Below are 10,771 nucleotides of genomic sequence, written 5' to 3'. Positions count from 1 at the left end.
CAGGTTTCCCTTCAATACCTCTGGTTGTTATATAAGCCATAACCCTCACTCATCCTCACTCTTTCAAATATACTTTCTTAGAAAAAGTGGACCAGACTCTCAGACTTCCTTTATATGAACAAAGGAAAAATTTTTCTAAGATTATTTGTTTGAGAGAGAGAGAGAGCAAGGGAAAGGGGCAGAGGGAAAGAGAAACTTAAGCAAGACTCTGTGCTTCATGTGAAGCCCAAGACAACCCCAACTCATCTCATGACCCTGAGACCACAATTGAGCCAAAACCAAGAGTTGGAAGCTTAACCTAATGCACCACCCAGGTGCCCCCTAAGAAGGAAATGTAATAGGGTCCCCCAAATAAACAAATGAACCTTGCTACCATCCCTGTGCATTGTTAATATCTGACAATTTTCTTCCTGCTCTAATAGGTGATTAAAAACTAGTAATAGTGATTAACATGAGTTATTTACTAATTTCCCAACACACGTTCAGACCTTGCAACAACTCGATCAAGTAGGTGCTGTTATTAAAGTTCCTGGTAACAGAGGAAGAAAATTAGTATTAGAAATCTAACTAACTAGCTTAATGCCATGACACACGTTTGTGAAAGAGTCAGGAATCTAGCTGAGACCTGTCTAACCGCAGAGCCCACCACCCTATACTACTTCCATCATAAAGTACACTAAATCTCTTTTGTATCAAGTGGGAAGCAAATTAATGAATAAATGATCAATTGTGTCTATTTTCTATCCTATTAATGATGTTTAATAATCTATTTTCAAGTTAAGTCAGTGGAAAGACTGGTTTTCAACCACGGAGAGCCACAAGTGCCCTTTGCCAAAGATTTGGCAGAGGATGTTTCTGAACTGTGTGGGAGGCATAACTCCATAATCTTTAATGTCTCTGCAAGATCAAGTGATGCATTCTGTGATTCTAAGAGGTTCTTATAAAGTGGAAAATTTGGAATCATAAATGACTGGCTATCGTCTACACAAAAAGAAGTAAAATTAATCTGAGTTGGTCTTTTTATGCTCTTCTAAAAACGAAAGATTCATTTTAGGATGAACCCAGGAGATAACAATCTGAATATCAACATTTTGAACTCTATCAGCTTTAATTCATTTTTTCCTTTAAGTTTGCACTTTTGTAGCACTGACTTTTCTCAAGAGTCAGAGAAAATAACAATGGTAAATAATGAGCACTTCGTGTTCCTGAGACAAACTACCCAGTGCTAGAAACGCCGGCTTCGGCATGTGCTGAGAAAGCATCCAGATGTTAGCCAGCTGAAACAATATGTCCCAGTGCATCTAAATAAAAAAATTATTTTCATCTAAAAATTGGAAATCGAAATAGCGTTCTGGATTTCTAATAGGAGTCAAGAAACTCCAAATGCTAATGAATCTGTGAACCTGCTTTTGTCAGAAGTATCTATATTTTTACTAGAACACTGAAAATGAACAAGTAAATACAATTCTGGGTATGATAGCTTAACAACTCTGATTTCTGAACCTTGAGTTAATAATCATAAAGATGCCTAATATTTCTTTGGTTAATTATGTGTGATTTTCTCATGCCAGATCCTGACCATGGGTTGCTTAGAAGAGTGAAATCATATGCTCCAGTACAAGGAGATGCAGGAGAGATGAGGAGAGACCCGTGGAAGAGCTGGGAATGGGAAGGGGCATCCCCACACTCCTCACAAAACTCTCTAAGAGGGGAAAAATTAATAAAACTGTCAGACAAACAGAACAAAATGCTGAGGAGCCCTGAAAACTTTAGAAGTAGGCTTTGGTTCTCAGGGTCACAGAAAAACAATAGGCTTACTCTCATAGAAATCAGTTGAAGGAAAAATGGGATTCAACTTATAAATTGAAACGTAAAGCATGGATACTTCGGTGTTTGACTAGAGCTCATTGCCATCTGATGAGCTAAGATGGACTAGAGCATGTTTTTCAAAGTGTGGCCCATGGATTCCTAACATTAAAATTATAGGGGAGTGGATAAAAAGAATAAAAGTAAATGCCAACTTCCGAGCCTCCCATCAGACCCATGAACAAACAGTCTAGAAGGAGAGCTCAAATGGTCTGTATTTTATAATAATACACCAGTAATTTTATTTGTACTACAGTTTGAAAATTTAGGGGGCTTGAATAATATCTTTAGGTAACAAATATTATTTAGAGAAATCTAAAGTGCAAGGCTGTGATTAGAGCCAGCTTAGCATGTAACTTTATCCCCTAAATACTTTAATAAAAAAAAACAACTGACTGAAAGACCCAGTGATTAAAAGGATTCAAATGAGAAATACAGTAGGAAGAGAAGAGGGATGTCAAAATGTAAGAAATTGAAAATAACTTCTACCTGACAGCATTTCCAAGGTCCATCTTTGGAATTTTCTCTCTAATATTTGGGGTATTCCGAAGTATTTCTGATGGTCAGATATGTGAAAGATCATCTCACAAAATTCTCAAATTTTAGGGTTAATATCAGGAAAAAGCAAGATTTTTAAAAAGCAAAAAAGTACAAGCACATATAGGTGCACACAGGGTCATATTCTGTATTCAAGTCTTTGAAGGTCAGTTTCATAAACCAGCCATACTGACCTGAAACCAAGTCAGCCCAAGGAAATCTATAATTCGACAAGTCAAAAAAAAATGTATTATATGATCAATTTAATAGAATTTCAAGTGGAATAGAGTTTGTAACATCTATTTCTTTTTTCATTTCCTAGTCATTCACATCTGTCTCCACAGCAGAGTATGCAAGAAACTGGAGTAAAAAGGAACATCTACTTACATTTATTTTTCATCTTAAAAGAAATCAAGCTTTCCTTACATTTAAAATATAGATTAGTGTCTCTATAACTTATAAGTAGAAAATGTGCTTATTGAGATACATGCTCATAATGTTTTTACTTATAGGGATGCCTGAGTGGCTCAGCAGTTGAGCGTCTGCCTTCAGCTCAGGCATGATCCTGGGATCTGGAATCAAGTCTCCTACTGGGCTCCCTGCAGAGAGCCTACTTCTCCTTCTGCCTGTGTCTCTGCCTCTCTCTCTGTGTCTCTCATTAATAAATAAATAAATCTTTAAAAATATATATTTTTACTTATATAGATGCGTGATCCGAAGACTTTGGAGCCCCTTAATTCATTCAAATTTGTAGTAATTTAAACAGTTCTTTCTTGTAAAAACATATATCTCTAAGCTTATGGTTTTCAGATATCTGAATTTTATATGAATATAAATTGTATGGCATATATTTCATATCCATTCAAATATGGGTATAAATTATATTAAAAATCTTGGGATACTCCCTTTGGGTCATTGTAGACTAATTTTGGTTCACATGCTCAAGAAACAAACAATTCAATAGTATGATACTTGCATAAAAGCTCCCAACAAGTCACATCTCTAACAAAATATCTTCCAACAAAATCATGCTCCAACCATATAGTTTAGTAGTTTAGAAAATATAGACAAAGGAAAAAGTCCAGTTCATTGATTTCTCCAGCCCTCATAAAATGTCAATATTCACTCAAGTTACATACAAGACATCCTGGAATTTAAATATTGTAGTCTAAAACACCAGAGTTATTAGATCCTGCATATGATAAATTCTCTTCCCTCCTTGACATTTCTTATCACCAGAAAAGCATGTGAATAATCTAAAGATTCGTCCCAACAATTGACCAATTTCTTTTATGGGCAAGAACCACCTTTCACTTGTTTTAAATCTCACTATAATATCTGTCCTCAACAGTAGTGTCAAGACAAGTTGATGTCATGGTCATGTCATTGGAGAAACAATTTGTGCTTTCTGCCTGCCACCATCCCCTCTCACTCTTCTAGTGCAGGATCCCTCTTTTTTGTTTTATAAACTACCTCATGGTTTGCTTGGGTCTGCTGTTTTCCCCTCCTAGGAGTGGGCACATGACTTGAGTTGCTCAGAGCTTCCAAATTCCTGGACACATTTATTAGCCCAGGGATGGACAATTATTTAAACAAGTTCAACAAGAATCATTTTCAGGATTGAAAAAATACTGGGGAACTGAAGGAGGATTTCTTTTCCTGCCAGGATCATTGCTGCTAAAAACTATGCCAGCTTGGTGATACCAGAAACATTTTTTGCTACCAAAGGGAAAAAATCTGCTTAAGATAAATCAACACAGGGAAAAAAAGAGCTGAGAGATGGAGGGAAAGAGTGCCCAGCTTCACCCTTTACTTTTACATTGCATGGAGGTAATAAAATTCCATTGGGGTTGGATTTTCATCAGCTGCAACTAAAAAAGTACTATTAACACTAGGATGATACACTAGAATATATTCAGGTAATTACTATAATGTTATTCCTACTTTCTAGATACATTTTCTTGAACAGGGAAAAGGTAAACCTCCAAATAATCTTAAATCAATTGCACGACTGTGGCTGCATTTCTCAAGTGTGTCAAACATGTGACCATCATCCATTAAACATCTCTATTCACACATACACACACACACACACACACACAGGTCACAGAGTTTTGCCCTAAAGTAGCTTAACAAAGAGCACTACATAGAGTTGTGTATCCAGCAAGTACAACTGACTGACCAACAATAATATAATGCTTGAATTTCCTCCAGTAATACCTACCCATTAGGTAACCTGTTTATTTCTCCTTTGGCATTTATTTTCTTCCCTTCTAATTTTTTATTGTCCTATACAGCTTCTTCTAGGCCATACCAATGAATCCAAATCTTTACAATATTTTGAGATTTGACAACTTTTACCTACTGAAGCTTACAGAATGGAAATAACCATTGATCAAAAAAAAAAAAAAAAAAACACCAACCTCAAACATTTGTTCAAACCCGAAATCAATTTGAAATATTATGCTATGTCAACTATATAAGCACTTTTCTTTGAAGAAAGCCGCCAGCAAACGATTTCACCTTTTCTTAGATTATCTATTACCGGCATTTCTTAAAGAATAGGGCCAAAGGGAAGCATTCCTTTAAAAGCGAAATAGAGTAAAATCTCTTTTAGATCTTTTTCAGTAGTAAAAGCTGGTTCTTCTATGAACCTCCATCTCTCTGCTATGATGTATTATTAAAAATGGAAAGACATTGTTGATGGTATGTATTGTATCAATAGCATTGTGGGATACCATTTATTTCACTTTAAGGAGAGTTTATTTCATCTTGAGCCAACTTGGAAAGCCTTTCAGAGGCCATCAGCACACTGGCTTTCTTCATATTAGATAAAAGCAAGGACACTGTGTATACACATTGATCTGGAGTCATTCAAAGACTGGGTTAGGGAAGAGAGAATTTCCTTCCTTGGTACAGAGGAACTTTCATATCATATCAATACCTTCGAAAATCTGCAAAGGCCTTTTTAAATCAAGAATGTCAGTGGGGAAATTTCACCTTTTCTGAGGTAAACTGGAAACTTGGAGACAAAGTTTAATCGGAACAAAAAGGAATAAAATAAAAATAAAGTTAATTTCAAGAAAATAAAAATAAATGTCAACTTTAAATGTCAATATATTCTATAATATAAATAGTGAAAAACTGAATTTAAATCATACCAATTACTTGAGAGTATCTTTAATTAGTTATTTGTATTTCGAAAGTTGTATGTTAATATATACTGTTCACTTAATAGAGTGCTAAGCATAGGACTCCAAAAAGGATACTTTTCTGACAAACTTTGTATTTAAATGGCCAGATAATAAATACTTTAGGCTCTATGAGGGCATCCAATCTCTTCTAAACTCTACAATGTATCATGAAAACATACATTACAATTCACAAACAAATGTGTATGTTCCAATAAAACTTTATTTACAAAATCAGGTACTGGGCCAGATTTGGCCCACAGGTTGTAGTTTGTCAACTCTGTCTCTATGCCAAATTCTAAATTGCTATATAAGCTGTAAAGGATAATAAGAGTAGTTTATATGTTTAATAAATTGAAACATTTTCCTTAGAATCATATGAATTATCTAACTTTACCAATAACAAGTTTTTTTTTATTTTTACCAAAAGGTGGTCTTCTAAGGCTTAGTTTTCTTAAGTCGAGAAGGGGAGAGGATATTTTGGTAAAGAAAATGAGCATTATTGGTCATGATCTGCTCTGAAGCCGACCAATTCTGCTTTTGTCTACTTCATATATTTGAGTTGTGCAAAATCTCATTAAAAATGACTCTACTTGGGTGCCTGGGTTACTCAGTCAGTTAGGTGTACATCTCTTGATTTGTGTACAATCTCAAGGTTGTGAGATCAAGACCCACCTTACACTCTGCTATGGACAGGAAGCCTACTCAAGATTCTTTCCTCTCCCTCTGCCTCTGCTCCTCCCCACCCCTCACTCTCTTCATAAATAAATAAATAAATAAATAAATAAATAAATAAATAAATAAAAAGAAAGAAAGACTCTACTCAGAAAGGTTGGAAAATCACTGCTCTAAATTTTTTTGGGTAAGTTGGATCCAGCCCTATTTGCCACAAGATAGTATACTGTTGACCCTTGAACAACAAAGGTTGGAATTGCATGGGTATACTTATACACAGATTTTTTACAGTATGGCACTTAAAATGTAGTTTTTGCTTCTGCTTTCTTAATAACGTCTTCTTTTCTGTAACTTACATCATTGTATGAATATAGTATAGAACAGAAAAAAATATATAAAATATGTGTCAATCAAACATTTATGTTATCAGTAAGGCCTCCAGTCAGTAATAGGCTATTAGTAATTAAGTTTTGGGGAAGTCAAGTTATATGTGGGCTTTCAATTGCATGGAGAAGGAGTCAGTGTCCCTAATTCCTATATTGTTCAAGGGTCAACTGTGGATGTCTTAAGATCAAAGGGACAGATGCTTGAAGTGTAAAGTGAATCTTGTGTATAGGAAACTTTAAGAGATCATTATTTGAGATGAAATGAAGATCTAGGCACATCCAGTGTCCTAATAAAGAAGCCAAGAGCACTGAGAAATAACAATAGAAGACAGATGCTAGCAGTGTCAATACAAGGACACAGTCACCCTAGTGCTTATTGCTGGCTTGTGAGGAATATTCCATCTTTAGCTTTTCAGACGCTGATTCTTATAGGCAACATGGAGCAAAGGCTGCAGCCTTTCCGCAGTGCTCAGATCACATGTGACAGCCATAATTGAGTAAGCAAAGGGGGTGCTGAGAAGAGGGTAATGGGCCATGCAGACAGAGGGAGAGCTGGGCAAGTACTAAGAGATGATTCCCACTGACAGTGATGTGAAACTGGTAGATGTATATTGAGTTTCAAACATGCTTCCGATCCAGAGATTGAAATTACTATTATCATTGTGACAGATCTGCAAAAGGTGACTATTGTCCAAAGACCGCCATGCAACAAGAATTAGAATTTAGGATACAAATTCTCCCTTTTAGAAGAAGGAATTGATATATGTGATGGAATTTGAGGTAAACAAAATACTTCTATTTATATTACAATATATAAAAATATTCACTCACTGACCAGCTCTGGAACTCAAGAGTTTTGGAAAAGAATTACAACGCTGATACCCTGATTGTGTAAAACAGTATAGAGGTTCCTCAAAAAAATAAAAATAGAAATACCATATGATCCAGCAATTCCATTACTGTATATTTACCCAAAGAAAATGAAAACACTTATTTAAAAAGATATATATATATATATACCCTTATATTTATTGCAGCATTATTTATAATAACTAAGATAATGGAGGCAACCCAGGTGTGAATTAACAAATGAATGGACAAAGATGTGGTATATTATACATACATATAATGGATATATGTGCATCATGGATAAAGAAGATGTGGTTTATATATATTATGTTTATAATGTGTATGTCATACCTAATATACGTGTTCCATTATACATATTCCATATACATATATGTATGTATGTGTATAAAAGAATGAGATCTTGTCGTATATGACAACATGGATGAACCTTAAGGGTATTATACTAAAGGAAATAAGTCATGAGCATTAAGTAATGTATAGAATTATTGAATCACTATGTCATACACCGGAAACTAATGTAACATTGTATTAACAATACTTCAATAATAAATTTTGTTTAAAGAATTTTAAAAAACTGAAACCCTGAGTAAACACAATTTTATCATCTTCCTAACTCTCACTTTCAGGCTCTCTGTTTATCTTTGATTCATACTTCACTCACTAACAACATTTATCTACCTCATAGAGAGAATAAAAATAAAAGATCTAGAGGTAGAGCAGCCCCTAAATATGATTCCCTGAAAATAGAGAGAATTCTACTCAGTTGGACAAGTTTCAGCTTCTTTGGATCTCAAGAACTGAATGAGAAAATCAAAGGAATACAGGTATAGGATTACCTCTGAGCCAGGACAGTAGGGAAAGTTGCTCTACAACTTTCATCTAAAGCACTGGACACGTGCTTTGGTTAATGTGTCGCCAAGTGAATGGTAATGCTTAGTCTAAGTTCTTAAAATCTAAATAGAAGGGCTTTCTATAAACATGATTTATGGATTCAAAGAAAATGTAGTCTAATACTCCAAGTTAACAGTAATGTCCTAGAAAACTATGTACTAGAATAAATGTGTAAATATTAACTGCCATTAATGTAATATGTTTGTATGATATATGTTATATATCATATATATGTTATTATATATTTATTATGTATATACATATACAGAGAGTTGAGAGCAAAGGTTCCCAAGCTTTCTCTATTCAAGGCATCCTTAGTGTTTCAGTAACTTTTCCATGGCACCCCTAAGCCGAAAGAAATGACTAACAATTCCATGTTTTATCTTGTCAGGAATCACTAAAAGCCCAGCTTCATGATGTTATGACATCAGCAAATGGAAGTAAAATGATCCAGTGTTGACACTGTGAAGTACCTCAAGATTCATGTGGTGATCAACTATCTTTACCTTGAAATTCTAAAATATCTCAGTGGCCTTCCCCTGAGTTTGATGCAACCCTGGGAGCCCTGAGCACATAGTTCAGAAACCAGGGAATGATTTTGTACCTAATCTCTCATCCCAATTTAGTCACACGACACTGAAAGCTAGCAACTTAACACTCTCATTCTCTGCTCAATCTTAAATTGACCATTCCTTCAAGTTTAAAAAGTAAATAAACTTGAAATTGACTTTACTTTGAGGTTTCCAAGAAAGCCCGTGGTTCTCTCAGACACTATCCCTCTAACCATCTTTCTTCTTCAACAGGAGAATCTCAACTGACCATCATAATTTATCGAGGAAAAAGCTGCATCTGTCCTGCAAAGGTCACAGTAGTTATTTTTCCCCAGGAGCAAAGCTGATGAAACAGATGTAGATTTATTTTCTTCACTCTGAATATATCCCTTCACTGAAAAATCTCAACGGTCTCCTTCGCTGATCAAGATATTTCTAAATTAATAATCCCTCACCACACAAGTAGCTTGTCATTCACACGTGGTTTCCTCATATGTTTTATTTTTTTTAATATATTTTTTAAAATTTTTATTTATTTATGATAGTCACAGAGAGAGAGAGAGGCAGAGACACAGGCAGAGGGAGAAGCAGGCTCCATGCACCGGGAGCCTGATGTGGGATTCGATCCCGGGTCTTCAGGATCGCGCCCTGGGTCAAAGGCAGGCTCCAAACCGCTGCGCCACCCAGGGATCCCTCCTCATATGTTTTAATGCATATTCTAAGATTTCTTTTTTTTTTTTTTTTTTATTCTAAGATTTCAACAACCCTAACTAACACAAAGAGATCATGGTTTCCTCTGGCTAACTTATGTTCTTCATCAAGTGAGACTCTTGAAAATAAAATATTTTTAAAAGATAATGATTCTTCACAAAATATAAGAATTGTCAAATACTCTAATTTTTTTTCAAATAATCTAATTTGACTAGAGAAGAATCCTGCGTGCCTACGAAGAAGATGCCTACGAGTGTGTGTTCGTGTGTGAGTATGTGCTTGAGCACACCCACACGCGTGCATGCCCACGAGAGAATTAAGAGAGAACAAGGATACTTATATTCCTTACAGGTATGTGAACGTGAACTTAGGACAACGTTAAGGTGATAGGATGAGTGTAGGCACGCAGGGAGAAGGGAGGAGTCTACATGCAAAGTGTGGGCCAAATAATCGCAGCAGGCCAAAAGATTTTCTCCAAACACGGGGAGTTTTCAGATGGATCTAAAGTGATTCAATCAAAACATGTTAAATAACAATGATAACCAGGGGCAAATTGCAACATTCCGAAGCAATCTGAATTAAACTACATCCTCCTTCCTCCACACATTCCTGGGAGGCTTATCACAACAGCAACCATGTGCATTATAAACAGTATCACCCTTCAAATGGACAATTGGCTTCTTCCCCTGCAGTAATGTGATTTGAGACTACCTCGGCTCCAACAATCGGTGAGATGTTTTGCATTAACTTTTGCAGCACGGATATCCTCCGAAGGCAGAGACAGGATCCTGTTGCCTTCACAATTAGCCAAAGTGCCAAAGGCAACACCTCTAACGAGGGCCACAGGAGGACATCACTTGGTATCGATAGTTTCTCTCCAGTACAATTCCGAGTGCGCTTGCCAGCGTCTATGAAACATGTCAGTGCACAAGACCAACAAATCATGAGAGTGTATGGGGGATTAATTACTGGGTTCTGTTTATTTAAACACAAACTTTCAAACTGAAGGCAACTGGTAGAGCGATCAAATACGGCATTCATCACATGTAGAAAGATGTTTGAAATGGATATAAAAACATGACTACCTTGCAAT

The sequence above is a fragment of the Canis lupus genome, chromosome 15, assembly GCF_011100685.1.
Source record: "Canis lupus familiaris isolate Mischka breed German Shepherd chromosome 15, alternate assembly UU_Cfam_GSD_1.0, whole genome shotgun sequence".
Classification (NCBI taxonomy): domain Eukaryota; kingdom Metazoa; phylum Chordata; class Mammalia; order Carnivora; family Canidae; genus Canis; species Canis lupus.
This window is presented reverse-complemented; position numbering follows the sequence as displayed.